The sequence below is a fragment of the Castor canadensis genome, chromosome 7 (assembly GCF_047511655.1).
Source record: "Castor canadensis chromosome 7, mCasCan1.hap1v2, whole genome shotgun sequence".
Classification (NCBI taxonomy): domain Eukaryota; kingdom Metazoa; phylum Chordata; class Mammalia; order Rodentia; family Castoridae; genus Castor; species Castor canadensis.
This window is the reverse complement of record NC_133392.1, coordinates 137,636,815-137,651,596: the sequence shown is the minus strand read 5'-3', so window position 1 is coordinate 137,651,596 and position 14,782 is coordinate 137,636,815.

Here is a 14,782-nt window from a genome sequence, read left to right as displayed (position 1 = left end):
CCTGAGTTCAAACCCTAGTACTGCAAAAAAAAGGCTGGCAATGTTTTCAGAAAAGTTTCATGTGAATAAAGGAGAGACATCTTTTAGAACTAATTTGGAGTAGAGGAAAGAATAGGTTCTTTATTATTGTTTTTTCGTTTTGTTTAGAACAGGGAGACCTGAGAAAGTTTCAATGTAGTTGCACAGAGGGAAAGGAAGAAAGAGAATAAATAGAACAATATTCCAAACAAGTGAGAAGGAATAAATCCAGGCTGAAGTACTACTCTCAAACAGAAGAAGATACACAAAACTGGATAAAGGTAAGAAAAGATAGTTTTAGTCTTACTTATAAGTGAGTTCATAGGGTGCTGGAAGAAGACTGAAGAAGCTCCCCCTTTCTGATGGCTTCTATTTTCTGTGGAGAGGAGTGAATTCATGAGCTCAGAGAGAAGGATTTAAGAGAGGGTTAAAAACCTTTAAGAGTCACTGTGGAGAATGAGAGAAAGCTGACAAGAGAAATAGAGAAGAATTGCCAGGCAGCATTGGGGTCCATTTGAAGTCAGAGACCATAAATTTAGAGTGGCATCCATAATTTATAGTGATACCAATCTGTGTGGAATTCCAGCAGTGCTTAGCAACCAGAGATGAGTGATAATTGGATTCATCCAAAGTTGGTGTTTTGCCAGAAGTTGTATTGGGGAAACATCGGGACAGGAGTACTGGTAAGAGAGAAAGGTTGAAATGGTAAGAAATGGTATCTGGGCTGGATAGGGAAGGAAGTATGGACAGGAGGGGGCTGATCTACAGAGAAAAATGAACGTTGGTGTCATGAACTAGCAAGGTAATTTCTCAAGTTCATCTCTAAGGAGGGAACTTTCCCAATGCATTTTATAGGCCAGGCTCCTCAGTCTTCCCTATACTTTGATATTTTTCACAGTTTACTTCCTATCAAGCCCTCCACACTCTCATTATCCTAACAGCTCACAGACCATAAAGATCTGGACAGGCCAGGTGATCAGTAGAGACAGGATAGTGAGTCACCATCCATGCCATTCAGCAAATGAAACCAGTATCCACTCTATCACCCAAGCCAAATTTTAGAGTCATTCTTGATCCCTCATTTTTCTCACTTTCCTTCACCAAATCCATCACCAAATTCTCTCTTTCCAAAATATCTCAACTTTATCTCCTTCTCTCCATTTGTACTGCCACAACCAAGGTCCATACCTCCATCATTTCTCACCTGAACTTCAGAAATACACTCTCCACTAGTCTCCTTATTCCATCTGTGCCTCTTCAAATTTACTCTTCCTACAGTAGCCAGGTAGTCCTGGCTACTATATAAACCAATATACAGGAATATAAACCAAAGCATATGTAGTCATCACTGTATTTAAAATTCTTCAGAGTTACCATTGCTTTTAAAATAAGATCAAATTCATTACCCCTGAGTTCAGGCTGAGGAGTAACAAGATCCTCCAGTAAGAGGGAGCAGAGCAAATAGGAAGTACTGAAAGTGTGAAGGTATGGATCAGTGGAGGTAGCAACAAGGAATTGGGAAGTCATGTTTTGAATAGCCCACTTTGGCTGCTGTGTGGAGGCCTGCAGGGAGGCAAGAATAACTGCCATTACACCAGTTATGAGGCATTGTAATAAGTTCATGCAGAATGAGTGGCAGATTGAACCAGTTGGATGGCTTTTTTTTTTTTGGTGGTACGAGGGTTTGAACTTAGGGCCTACACCTTGAGCTACTCCACCAGCCCTTTTCTGTGAAGGGTTTTTTAAAGATATGTCTTGAGGAACTATTTGCCTGGGCTGGTTTCAAACCTTGATCCTCCTGATCTCTGCCTCCTCAGTAGCTAGGATTACAGGTGTGAGCCACCAATGCCCAGTGAGAATGGCTTTAAGACTTATTTCAGGAGGTAAAATGTAAGGCTTGGAACATGTCTCTATCCCCTATTCTTACATCCACTGGTTAAGACCTACTCATGATTCTGAGGCCCACACTAGGTTATACAGAAGGCCAATGTTTGTGGATTGACATGATAGACAATGTCCCTATAAAGATGAAAGTGACTTGAGCATGCATATGGACTAAGGGGAACTTATAGACTGGTAGAGAGGGAGAAATCGAAAGTATCAAAAAGGAGGAGTAACTGGTGGAGTGATATTCCCAAGGAGGACAGATGAAGGGATTGACTTGGATCAGAGGAAACCTGTAGCTTTGCACCCTCAAGGGGCTGGTATTTATTTCCCCTGGGAGCACTGACCCCTCACTAGTGACTACACCAGTGTTACCAGCTCTTCCTAGTTTGAAGCCCCCTTCTGAACTTGAAGATATTTCCTGGAACCCCAAATATATACCTTTAATATCTATCAATTGAGAAAATACATAATGGCAGAAGCTCTATGAATTAATAAAAGCTTTCAAATGAGTTTCCTTTATGTCAATCACAACTTTATTCACTCTTCTTTAAAAACAGCACATCTATGGGTGAAATAACTATTTCATCCCTTGGGTGCTCTCTGCTTCCTGCTCCTCAGTTTACAGATTGCGAATCAGGATCTAGTTTTAACCATCTTCTAACAGGAATTGATCGTACCCATGACTGGCTGTCTTCTCCTAGACTGACAGATTATTAGGGAAAGGAATTCTGCTTTTTTTATACCCTGGGTATCTAGCATAGGACATGAGACAAAATGGGTCTGTAGAAATTCTTGTTGGATGAATGAAAATAGAATTATTTACATGATCATTTTACTATTATGTAACTTGAAATGTCCAGATATTCTCACATAATCAGTTTCTAAAAATAAAACATCCTGATTTTCTTTTCTCTTAGTGATTAAGATCATTCAAATGCAACCCGTTTCTTTAAGGTGCTTGCCTGTTTGAACAGAGAGAGCCTGCCTTGGCTCAGGTTCATTTTTCTGTTTCTAGACAGCCTTTGCCATGCATCATCTCAGTAAAGTGCCTGGCTCCTTCCACAGAGTAAAATGTACTAAATGTGCAAGCACATCCTGTCCTTCAGATGTTCCAGCTCCAAACTCAAATTTCTGCATTTGCACATGCTTATTTTGGCTAAATGTATCTTGTAGGATTAGTTTAAGCCGCTGCACACAGCTGACTTTTTATTTTGAACATTAATGTGCAAAGCTGGAGGGAGGAATCACCTGTCCTTACGTGAATGAAATAAAGAGGCATTTCAGTCCTTGGCACTTTAATTGGATCCTTTTGATGGGAGAGGCCAATGGAGATACCAAATCCCAGGATGTGATTCTTCAGCTTCAAGCTGTCCTTGGGAAAATTGAGAACAAGCTGGCTGTGTGCTCTTGGGGGCACTACTCACCAGGAACAAATTGACAAATGGATTTGAAAGTTCAATCGTGGAGTCAGCTGCCATTTCGCAGGTGGCCCCATCTTATCACGGAGTGAACATGGTTCTTCCAACCACCAAGATGAAGTGGTGAGAAGGTCCCACGTGGATGGTAGACTATGAGCATTATTGCTTTAAAGGTGGGATAGGCTTCATGGTAGCCTTGAAGTAGATGGACTACACATGCAGATACACACACGTAACTATAAACACACACATATGTGTATATATAAATAGAGACACACAGATGTTGTGGGGCGAGGGCCCAGACAGCTGACGTAGACTCCTGCTCTTCTTGGCAAACTTCCTTATATTCTTAGCCTCATCCCATAGCTTCTCATCTGCCACTGTTGAAACATGGTTGTTTCTGAGGATATCATTGCTCTGGGGGCCTTCTCAGTAAACCTGCATTTACTTTTTATTTCTAAACAATGTGAACAACTAGGACTGGGGGCATGGTTCAAGAGGTAGAGAGCTTGCCTAGCAAACACAAGACCCTGAGTTCAATCCCTCATAAAAAAGAAGAATTATAGTGATATATACTTGTGGGATAAAAAGTGATGTTATGATTTATGAATACAATTAGAATAATTAAATAAAGCTAATTACATACCTATCTCTTCAAATACTTTTCAAGTTTTTGCTGAGGACATTTGAAATTTGCTCAATAATTTTGAACTAGATAATGCATTATTATTTATTATATTCACTCTGGACAATTAATCTCAAAGTACAAATCTTATACCTCTGGTCCAATTGAGACTTTGGATGCTTTGCCCACCACCTCCCATCCCTCCATCCCCTGCCTCTAAAACCACCATTTCTCTGAGTTTGATTGTTTTAGATTCTACATATAAGTAAGAACATGTATATTTATCTTTCTGTGTCCAGGTATTTCACTTTTACACTTCCAACCATATTATCACAAATGACAAATTTCCTTCTTTTTTAAATACCAAAAAGTATTCTTTGATGATGTCACTTTTCTTTGTCCATCCATTTATGGACACTTAGAGTGATTCCATAATTTGGCTATTGTGAACAGTGCTGCAAGGGAACACAGGAGTACAAATATCTGTCAATACAATTATTTCAATTCCTTTGGATATATATCCAGAAGTGGGATTGCTAGATCATATAGTACGTCTATATTTGAGGAACTTCCACATAGTTTTCTAAAATGATTGTACATTAGCAAATTGTTACATATTGTACATAATGTAAATTATTACATTCCACTTATAATGTTTAAGGGTTTCTTTTTTTTTCCACATCTTCACCAACACTTGGTGTCTTTCATTTTTATGATCATAGGTATTCTGACAAGTGTGACGTGACATCTCGTTGTGGTTTAATATTTCCAGATGATCAGTGTTACTGAGTGTACTGTTCCCATATATTTACCACCTATATGTCTTCTTTTGAGAAATATCTATTTAAGTCCCTTGCCCATTTTTAAATTGGATTATTTGTTTTCTTTTGAAAGAACTGTTTGAGTTCTTTAAATGTTTTGGATATCAACCCTTATCAGATACATGGCTCACAAAGATTTTCTCCCAGTCTATAGGTTGTCCCTTCATTTGGTTAATTGTTGCTTTTGTTAAGAAGAAGCTATTTTGATGTAATCCCATTTATCTATTTTTTTTTAGTTTTAGAACATTTTTATTTTACTTTCTTTTTTATTGTTTATTCATTTATTCATATGTGCATACATTGTTTTAGCAATCTCTCCCCACTGCCCCCCTTACTTTTTTTGCTTGGGGTCAAGCCTAAAAAATCATTGCCCAGATCAATATCATGTAATTTTTCCCTATGTTTTTCTTCTAACAGTTTTACCATTTTAAATCTTACACTTAAGTCTTTAATCCATTTTGATTTTTTGGTTTTTATATATAGTGTGAGGTAAGGGTCCAGTTTCACTTTTCTGAAGCATATAGATTTCTAGTTTACCTACCAGCATTTGTTGAAGAGACTTCCCTTTTCACTGTGTGTACACTTGTTACCTTTCTCAAAATCAATTGGTTCATTTCTGGGCTCTCAATTATGTTCCACTAGTTGATGAGTTTATTTTTATGCCAGTACCATGATGTTTCAATTACAACTGCTTTGTAATAGTGTGATGCTCCCAGCTTCGTTCTTTTTGCTTATGGTTGTATTTGCTATTTTGGGGATTTTGTGGTTCTTATGAGTTTTGGGATTACTTTCTCTATTTCTGTGAAAGATGGCATAGGGATTGCATTTAATCTATAGATTGTTTTTGTAGATGAATATTTTAATGATATTAATTCTTTCAATTCATGAACACAGGATATGCTTCCATTTACCTGTGTCTTCAATTTCTTTCATTAGCATTTTATAGTTTTCAATGCATAGGTCTTTCACTTCCTTAGTTAAATTTATTCATAAATATTTTATATTTTTGTAGCTATGGCACATTATTCTCTTGATTTTTTTGAATTTTGAATAAATTAAAAGGGAAATTTAAAAATATTTTGAGATAACTTAAAATGAAGATATAACATACCAAAACTTATGGGATATAACAAAAACTGTTCTAAGAGAAAAGTTTATCACAAGTGCCTGCATCAAAGAAGAGGTAAGATCTCAAATAAACAACTTAATGCTATGCTTCAAAGAAATAGAAAAAGAAGAATAAACTAAGCCCAGTGTCAGCAGAAGGAAAGAAATAATAATGATCAGAGCAGAAACAGATGAAATACAGACTAGGAAAGTAATACAGAAGATCAACGAGACTGAGTTGATTCTTTGAAAAGATAACAAAACAGACAAACTTAGCTAGACTAACAAAAGAGAAGCCACAGATAAATAAAATCAGAAATGAAAGAAAAGACATTACAACCAAAACCACAGACATTAAAACATCATAAAGAGACTATTAGGAACAATTATATGACAAAAAATTGGAAATAGATAAATTCTTAGATTAAATCAAGTAATTTAGCCAGAATCAAGAAGAAATTGAAAGTCTGAATGGACCAATAATAAGTAATGAGATTGAATCAGTAATAATAATAAAAAAGCCTTCCATGAAAGGAAAACCCAAGAACTGATGGCTCACTGGAATTTTATCAGAGATGTAAATCCATCCTTCACAAACTCTTCCAAACAAATGAAGAAGAGGGAAACTTTGAAATTCTTTGTATGAGGCCAGCAATACCCTGATATCAAAGCCAGACAAGGATATCACAAGGAATAAAATTTCCAGGCTAATATCTTTGATGAACATGTATGTATAATCTTCAACCAAATGGTACCAGATCAAATTCAATACCACATGAAGAAAATCTTTTACTGTGATCAAATGGGATTTATCCCTGGGATACAGGATGCTTCAACATAAGCAAATCAATACAGTGATGCATTATATTAAGACAATGAAAGACAAAAACCTTCAGATAATCTTTATTAGATACAGAAAAATCATTTGACAAAATTCAATTTTTTCCACGATAAAAAAAATTCAACAACTCACATATAGCAGGAATGGACCTCAACACAAGAAAGGCTGTATAAATAAACTCACAGTTAACAGTGTATTTAGTGGTGAAAAATCGAAACTCTTTCCTTTAAGATGCTGAACAAGACAAGGATGCTCAGTTTTGCCACTTCCATTCACCATAGTATTGTTCCCAGAGCAATCAGAGGAGGCGGAAATAAAAGGCACCTAAATAGGATAGGAAGAAGTAGAACTGTTGCTTTTGCTGATGACAATATCTTACATACAGAAAACACTAAATTTTCCACAAAAAACTGTTAGAAGTAATAAAGAAATGCAGTATAGGTGCAGAATACAAAATCAATACACAAAACCCAAAAGCCTATATTTTCAAAATTGTGTTTCCAAACTCTTTAGGACTGGGAGGGAAGCTGGTGTTCTTATTCCTCATAGCTGCTTCTAGAGCATCTCTCTCCTTTGAAAACTCCCAGGATAAGTGCCCATCAATGGATGCATGAATAGAGGAAATGTGGTGTATATACACAATGGAGTTTTATTCAGTCATAAAGAAGAATGAAATTATGTCATTTGTAGGGAAATGGATGGGCCTGGAGGTCGTTATGTTAAGTGAAATAAGACAGTCTCACAAAGATAAGTATTTCATGTTTTCTCTCATATGTAGAATTTGGAGGGAGGCAGGGAAATGGCATTGCTATAGTTTGAATATGAAATGTCCCTCACAGGCTCATGTGTTGAAGGTTTTGACCTGAGCTGGTGGCACTATTTTGGGAGGTTTTGGAGACTTTAGGAGGTGGGACCTACCTGGAGGGAGTAGGTCACTGGGGGGCATGTCCTTCGGAGCTGTAACTTGTCCTGGGCTTCCCTCTTTCTCTCTGCTTCCTGTCTTCCGTGAGTGAAGACCCTCCCATGCCACCCACTGCTGCTGCCATGATGCTCTGTCTCACCAGGGGCCCAGAAACACAGAGTTAAATGACTGTGCACTGAAACCTCTGAAACTGTGAGCCAAAATAAATTTTTCCTCCTCTTAAGTTGTTTATGTCAGGTATCTGGTTACAGTCACACAAAGTCTGACTAACACAGACATGAAAGTAAAAGGGGGACTGTTGGGACATGGAGGGGGAGAGAGAGGAGAAAAGGGGGGAAAAGAGAAAGTAGTAGGGGGAGAATATGATCAAACTATATTATATGCATACATGGAAATGTCATAATGAAACACATTACCTTGTACAATTACTATATTCTAATTGAGAAAGCCACCAGTCCTCTGAGGCTCATAAAGAAGAATATATCTCACCACTATCACACACAAGTCACCACTGAGCCTGCCACTAGCCCAGTCTTAACCCCTCATTCATGGAAGAATTATATCCTACTTCTTTATCTCCCCCATTACTGAGTGCTGAGTACCCTGAAGTCCACATGAATGACTCATCTAATGCCATGTTATAATGGGCTGAGTGCACACCCTTCCCCCTAAATTCCTATAGTGCCAACCTAACCACTGCATCTCAAAATGTGAGTGCACTTGGAGATAAGGCCATTAAACAGCAATTGAGGTCAAATGGTGGGGAGGTCCTGAACCAATATGACTGCTGTTCTTACAAGCAGAAAAAAGTAGGACCCTCCCCACAAACACCCAGACTGAGGGACAGCCACAAAGGGACATGGTGAGAAGACCATCATTTTGAGCCAAGAAAACACCTGGAAAGAAGCCAAACTTGTTGATAGTTCAATATTGGGTTTCTAGCCTCCAGAATGCTGACAAATTAAATTTCTGCTGTTTAAGCCACCCAGTCCCTTGTGTTTTGTGATGGCATCTTTAGTACACAAATATACGCAGCCTTTAAATTTTTCTAGTTTCTTTTTCTCCAATGACAATTTCTTCCACCTTACTACCGATGTCTAAGTCATCCCCCTTGGCTCTAAAGTATCCCCAAATAGTACTACTACCTCTAAATAATAACTGCCAGTTGACTACAGCCTGTACTTACATTCCCTTTCTCACATGCCCCCACAAGATCATTCTAAAATCCAATTACTAATTCCCACCCCACCCCAAACATACACACATGCATGCACACACTTTCTCACCTGCTGTTAGCTCCTCTTTGTCTTCACTTTGCTTCTTTACCACAAATCTTGTGGCTTTTTGCTGTAATTATTCCCATAAGTCCCTTGTCCCCCCCCCTTCATTTACCAAACTCTTCTGATAAACTCCAACTATGGGTGAACTCAATTACTTGTCTCTTCCAGGCATATATCTAAGCATCACACATCCAAAGTGATCAGCTTCTTTTGTTTTATTTTTGAAACTGACCCCTTTCTTCACTGAGATTTACCCTAAAGAATAGTATACTAGTTTGCTGTGAGAACAGCCTGTTTTAGGAGAACTCTCATCAGTGGTCAACAAACCCACAGTTGCCCCAATACTTCATTTCCCACTCCCTAAGGGGCCTATTCATGCTTTCTCTCTGGCAAACCTCCTATGCCCCAATTTTCTTGGCTCCTTTCATAGCAGTGTCTAAAAAGAGATGCCACATGGACTCTACACATTGTCATCCTCAGCTATTCCTTTACTTAGAGCAATGTAGATTCAGCTGCCATGCCTCAACAGTGACTGATTTTATTAAGTTACCATCAACCACCTTGTGACTAAATCCTGTGGACACTTTTCTGCCTCATTTTATTCTTACTTAACTTTTCAGCTTCATTTAACACATGGGATTATTCTCTCCTCAAACATTCCCCATGACATCATTTTCCAATTTCCCCCAGCTCTGGCCACTTCTCCATCTTCTTGAAAGTTTCTTCTTTTCTAGCCACCCTCTCTGTGGTCTACTGTGCCAGCCCCGGCACTCGCCTTGGGACCTTTTGTCCTCTCTGAACTTTCCTCTCATCTATTTCCAGAGCTTCGAATACCACCAGAGCCTGGTGACTCCCTAATTAATACCCCCAAAACAAACTGTCCTTGGACTTTGACATGCTAACATCCTACCACCTCACTACCTTCCACTTGGTTCTCAGCTACACTGGGCTCCCCACATCCTGACTTCTCTCAGCTTTTCCTACCTCTGTAATTTATACTGCCTTCTTTTCACTTTCTCAAGTTAGAACTGGTTACCATCCCAGCTTCTCTTTCTCTTCCAGTACCTTCCCTTCTGTCAATTTAGTAGCAAGATCAAGTCTCCATCTCATGAATAGCTCTTGAAATGATAGGTTTTCCTCTCTCTGCTTCTGCTACTTACTAATCCCAGTAACTGTCATCTCTTACTAAGACAGCTGCCCTTTTTTTCTAGGTTCTCTGATTTGGCTCTTGGCTTCCTCAGTTTATCCCTCACCTAGTTGCTACTGTAATCTTTTAAAAAACACAAATTGGACTGTGATGTTTTCCAACTTAAAACCCTCCAATCACTTTCCATTATACTTTAAAAAAATAAAAAAGAGCACTCCTTATGCTGGCTTAACTATGTGATCTGGACCACATTAGCTCAACGTTTTTCTTATTCTGTTCTCTTTCCCATTAACTCTATTCCAACCCCATTGACTTTAACCTTCTCAAACAAGAAATTTGTTTTTGTTTTTTACTGTAATCAGCCTTAATAATTCCTGCTGTACGTGTCTTTGACATTCTTTTCTTACTATACATGACTGGTTTCTTATTTTATATCTTATTTGTATTTTAAAATAGTTCTTAATTTTAAAATAAAATTTATATATATATTGAAACACACAAATACAAGCTATACAGATTCAACAAATTGATGGATAGCTCAGTAATCCACCTACTCATTAAGAAAGTTCCCTCTCAGTAAATTCTCACCACCACCCCAGAGGCAAACTACTGTTTTGATTTTTTTCACCATTTTTTTACATATGCATGGGTTAATACAATATGAAATCATTTATGTATGGCTTCCTTTCTTGTAGCTTATCTTTTTTTTATCATTAGTTAGTATTCCATTATGTAAATAGATCACAATTTTTAAACCTGTTCTCATATCCGTGAATATTTGGGTTGTTCCATTTATTGGTTATTAGGATTAAATTTTTCATGAACACCTTTTGAATGGACATTTGATTTTATTTCTCTTGGGCAAGTGCCTGGAACTAGAATTACCTTACCACAGGGAAGTGCTAAGCTTAACTTTAAAAGAAACTGCTAAAGCAAAGCTTTTTCCAGTGTAGATGTACCATTTTACAACCCCACTAACAAGAGAGGAGAATTCTGGTTGCTCTACACTCTTAGTAATATTCTGTTTTCAATCTTTTTTTTCCCATTCTAATGGGTAGTAATGCAACTGATTGTGATTTTAATTTGCGTTTCCCTGACAACCAATGAGATTGAAAACCTTTTCATTTGTTTTCTGACCACTCATGTACATTCCTTTCTCTGTCTCTGAGAAGTACAGGCCTCTCTTCAAGTCCTTTAACAAGGTGTTTATTGGGTTGTTGTACTGTTTTGTTTTGAAATTGTGGTTCTTTATGTATTCTGGATACAAGTCTTTTGTATGACAAATGTTTTGTGAATATCTCCTCTTATGCTGTGGATTGTCCGTTCATTTTTTTAGCAGTGTCATTTCATGTGCAGAAGACTTCAGTTTTGATGAAATCTAATTTATCAGCTTCTTATTTCATAGTCAGTACTTTCTAGGCCAGCCTTAAATGATCTTTGACGACCCAAAGTCACACTAGTGCTTTATGGTTCTCTTTTCTCTAAAGCTTTTTGGTTCCGGGTTGCATTTAGGTCTGTTATACATCCTGAATTGATTTTTGTATACAGTGTGAAATAGGATCTGAACTTCATTTTTTCCACATGGTCATCTTAGTGTCCTTTATTGTGGTGAAATATACGTAAATAAAACTTGCCACATTAGCCATTTTTAAGTATACAATTCAGCACCATTAATTACATGTGCTGTATTGTACAAGCATCATACCATTTCTGAAACATTTTTTTCACCATCCCAAACAGAAATTCTATAACCATTAAGCCATAATTCTCCATGCTTTTACCTCCCCTCTCAGGCCCTGGTAGTCTTTGATCTATCTATTTTATGTCTGTATGACTTTGCCTATTATGGATATTTCATATAAGTGTCTGGCTTATTTCACTTATTATTCTTTGAAGGATCAGACATGTTGTAGCATGTACCAGCATTTCATTCCTTTTTGTGAGTGAGTAATATTCAAACTTTGCATATATATTCAAATTTTATTTAGTCATTTGTGTGTTGATAGACACTTGGATTATGTCTACATTTCATCTATTGTGAATAATTCTGTAATGACATTGGCCATATAAAATCGTTTTTATCTCTGTAAGCTTGGTATTAATATTCCTACATCAACTTCTTCTTTGAGGAGTTTGTTAATGTCTTTTTTTCATTGTTGGTCTAGTTAAATGCTTGTCAATTTTATCAATCCTTTTAAAAAATGAACATGTTTTCACTGGTTCTTTCTGGGTTTTTTCCCCCTATTCTGTTTTACTTATCTCTACTTTTAAAGTTTTTTCTTTCTTCTGCTGGTTTTGTTTTTAGTTTGTTCTTTTTCTAGTTACTCAAGGTGTTCAGTTGAGTTATGGCCAGAGATCTTTTTTATAGCTACCCATTTTCTCTTGCGCACTGCCTTTGTTGTGTTCCATAAGTTTTGGCTGATTGTGTTTTATTGACATAAATCTCTAAGAATTTTTCAATTTCTCTTGTGATTCCTCTGTGGTCATGGTTGTTTAAGAATGTGTTGTCTTATTCCACATATGTGTGAGTGCTCCAGTTTTCCTTATTGATTAAAGCATCATTCTATTGCAGCCAGAGAATATATTGTGTTTGGTTTCCATATTTTTAATTTTATAGGGCCTTGTTTTGTGGTCTAACATGATCTATCTTAGAGATTTCTCCATATGCATTGATAATAATGTGTTTTCTGCTCTTTGGAATGTTTGACCTATGAGATGTTTTATATGTGTGTGTGTGTCTGTTAGGTGTGGTGGGTTTACAGTGTTACTTAAATCTTCTGTTTTTATTTATTTCCTACCTAGATGTTTCATCTGCTACTGAAATTAAAAATCTGGGAATGTCTTAATTTCTCCTTCATCTCTGAAGGACAGTTTTGTCAGATGTGGAATTTTTCATTATGCCTTTTCTGTTAGCACTTTAAATATGCTGTCCCATTGCTCTGGCCTCATAGTTCCTGATGAGAATTTAATCATATCCAAGCATCCCTGGAGGATTAGTAACTTCTTTATTGCTTCTTCTAAGATTCTTTCTTTGGCTTTTGACAATTTGACTATAATGTCTCTCCTTGTGGGTCTTTTTAATTCTATCATACTTGGAGTTTCTGTTCACTTCCTTGATTTGTAGAATCATGTCTTTCAACAAATTTCTGCTTGGAAGTGAGGGGCTGTGGGGGAGAGGGAGGGGTGAGGGAAAGGGAAGGGGCAGAGGGAAAGGGGGAGTAATAACCCAATCATTGTATGCACATATGAATAAAGGAAATAAAAAAAAATCAAGATCTTTTCTGGAAAAAAAAAACAAATTTGAGAAGTTTGGGGCTATTTCTTCAAATATCCCATCTCCCCCTTTCTTTCTCTCCTTCTGCAGCCCTTGCAGTGTGTGTGTTGTTTTGCTTGATGGTGACCCTCAGATCACCCAGACTGTGATTTCATGTATATTACCTTTAATTTCACCACTTCTTTCTACTGCTTCCTCAGTCTACTGATGAGTTCTTCCAATGATATTCTCATTTCTGTATTCCTGAGTACTGACAAATCTGGTCTGATAGTCTGCTTATTTTTCAATTTTTTTTGTACGCGTGTGTGAGTACTTAGAGCTCCTCATTGTCATTTTGTTTATATCACTGTTATGAAAAAAACTTTATTTTTTTTTAACTTTTATTGGCACTTTTTTATATATATATAGTGTGAGTCATTTTCTGGAGACTTTATATTCTGTTTCAGCAATTATTTATTTTGCCTACTTTTATGCTAATACCATACTTATCTTGATTACTGTAATTTTATAGAATTCATTCAAATCACACAGTATAAGTAATCCAGTTTGCTCATTTTTAAAGATTATTTTGGCTTTTCTAGGACTATTGCATTTTTCTCCTTTTATAGATTGTATTTACATACTTTTAAAAATTCCATTACACATTATAATTCTTTCATTTAGCTATTAAACATAAAGAATTCAAGCAGAAAAGAACAGTATATTGTATTTGCCCATGCACTTGTCATTTCCGTTGTGCTTCCTTCATTTCTGATGTTCCAAGTTTCCTTCTGGTGTCACTTTTGGTGTGTCTTAAATACTTCTTTTAGCAATGCTTTTAGAGAGGGTTTGCTGCCAACACATTCTCTTAGCACTCCTTCATCTGAAAATGTCTTTATTTCATCTTCTCTCCTGAATGAGTTTTTGATGCTCTTGTTGTTTTTGCTAGATAGAATTCTGGATTGAGAGTTTTCCCCAGAATTGAAAAAAGTGTTGGGATATTTCCTTCTGGTCTCCATGGCTGTTGCTGAGAAATCATAGTCACCCAAATGATTGTTTCTTTACAATAATGTGTCACTTTCCTCTGGATGTGGCCAGGATTTCTTTGTCTTTTGCTTTCAGCTGTTTACAAGATCTCAGAAGCATGTATATGGAGGGTTTACTGTGTTTGCAATTCACTGAATTTATGGAATCTGTAGGTGGGTCTTTCATTAAATTTAGGAAAAACAGCATCGTTTTCTGTGACTTTTTATTTTTCCATTTGTTTCAAGAATGCTTACATGGGCTGTTGGAGCATTTTAGGTTACATTTTCAGATAATTTCAGCATCAGTCCCATCTCATAGTTGACACTTGCTGACTGTCTTTTACCAAGAGAGTTGAGATTATTATGAGGAATTTTGGGATTTTATTGTGGCAATTTTGAATATTGTGTAAGCAAATGTTGCATTTTATGTATTCATAT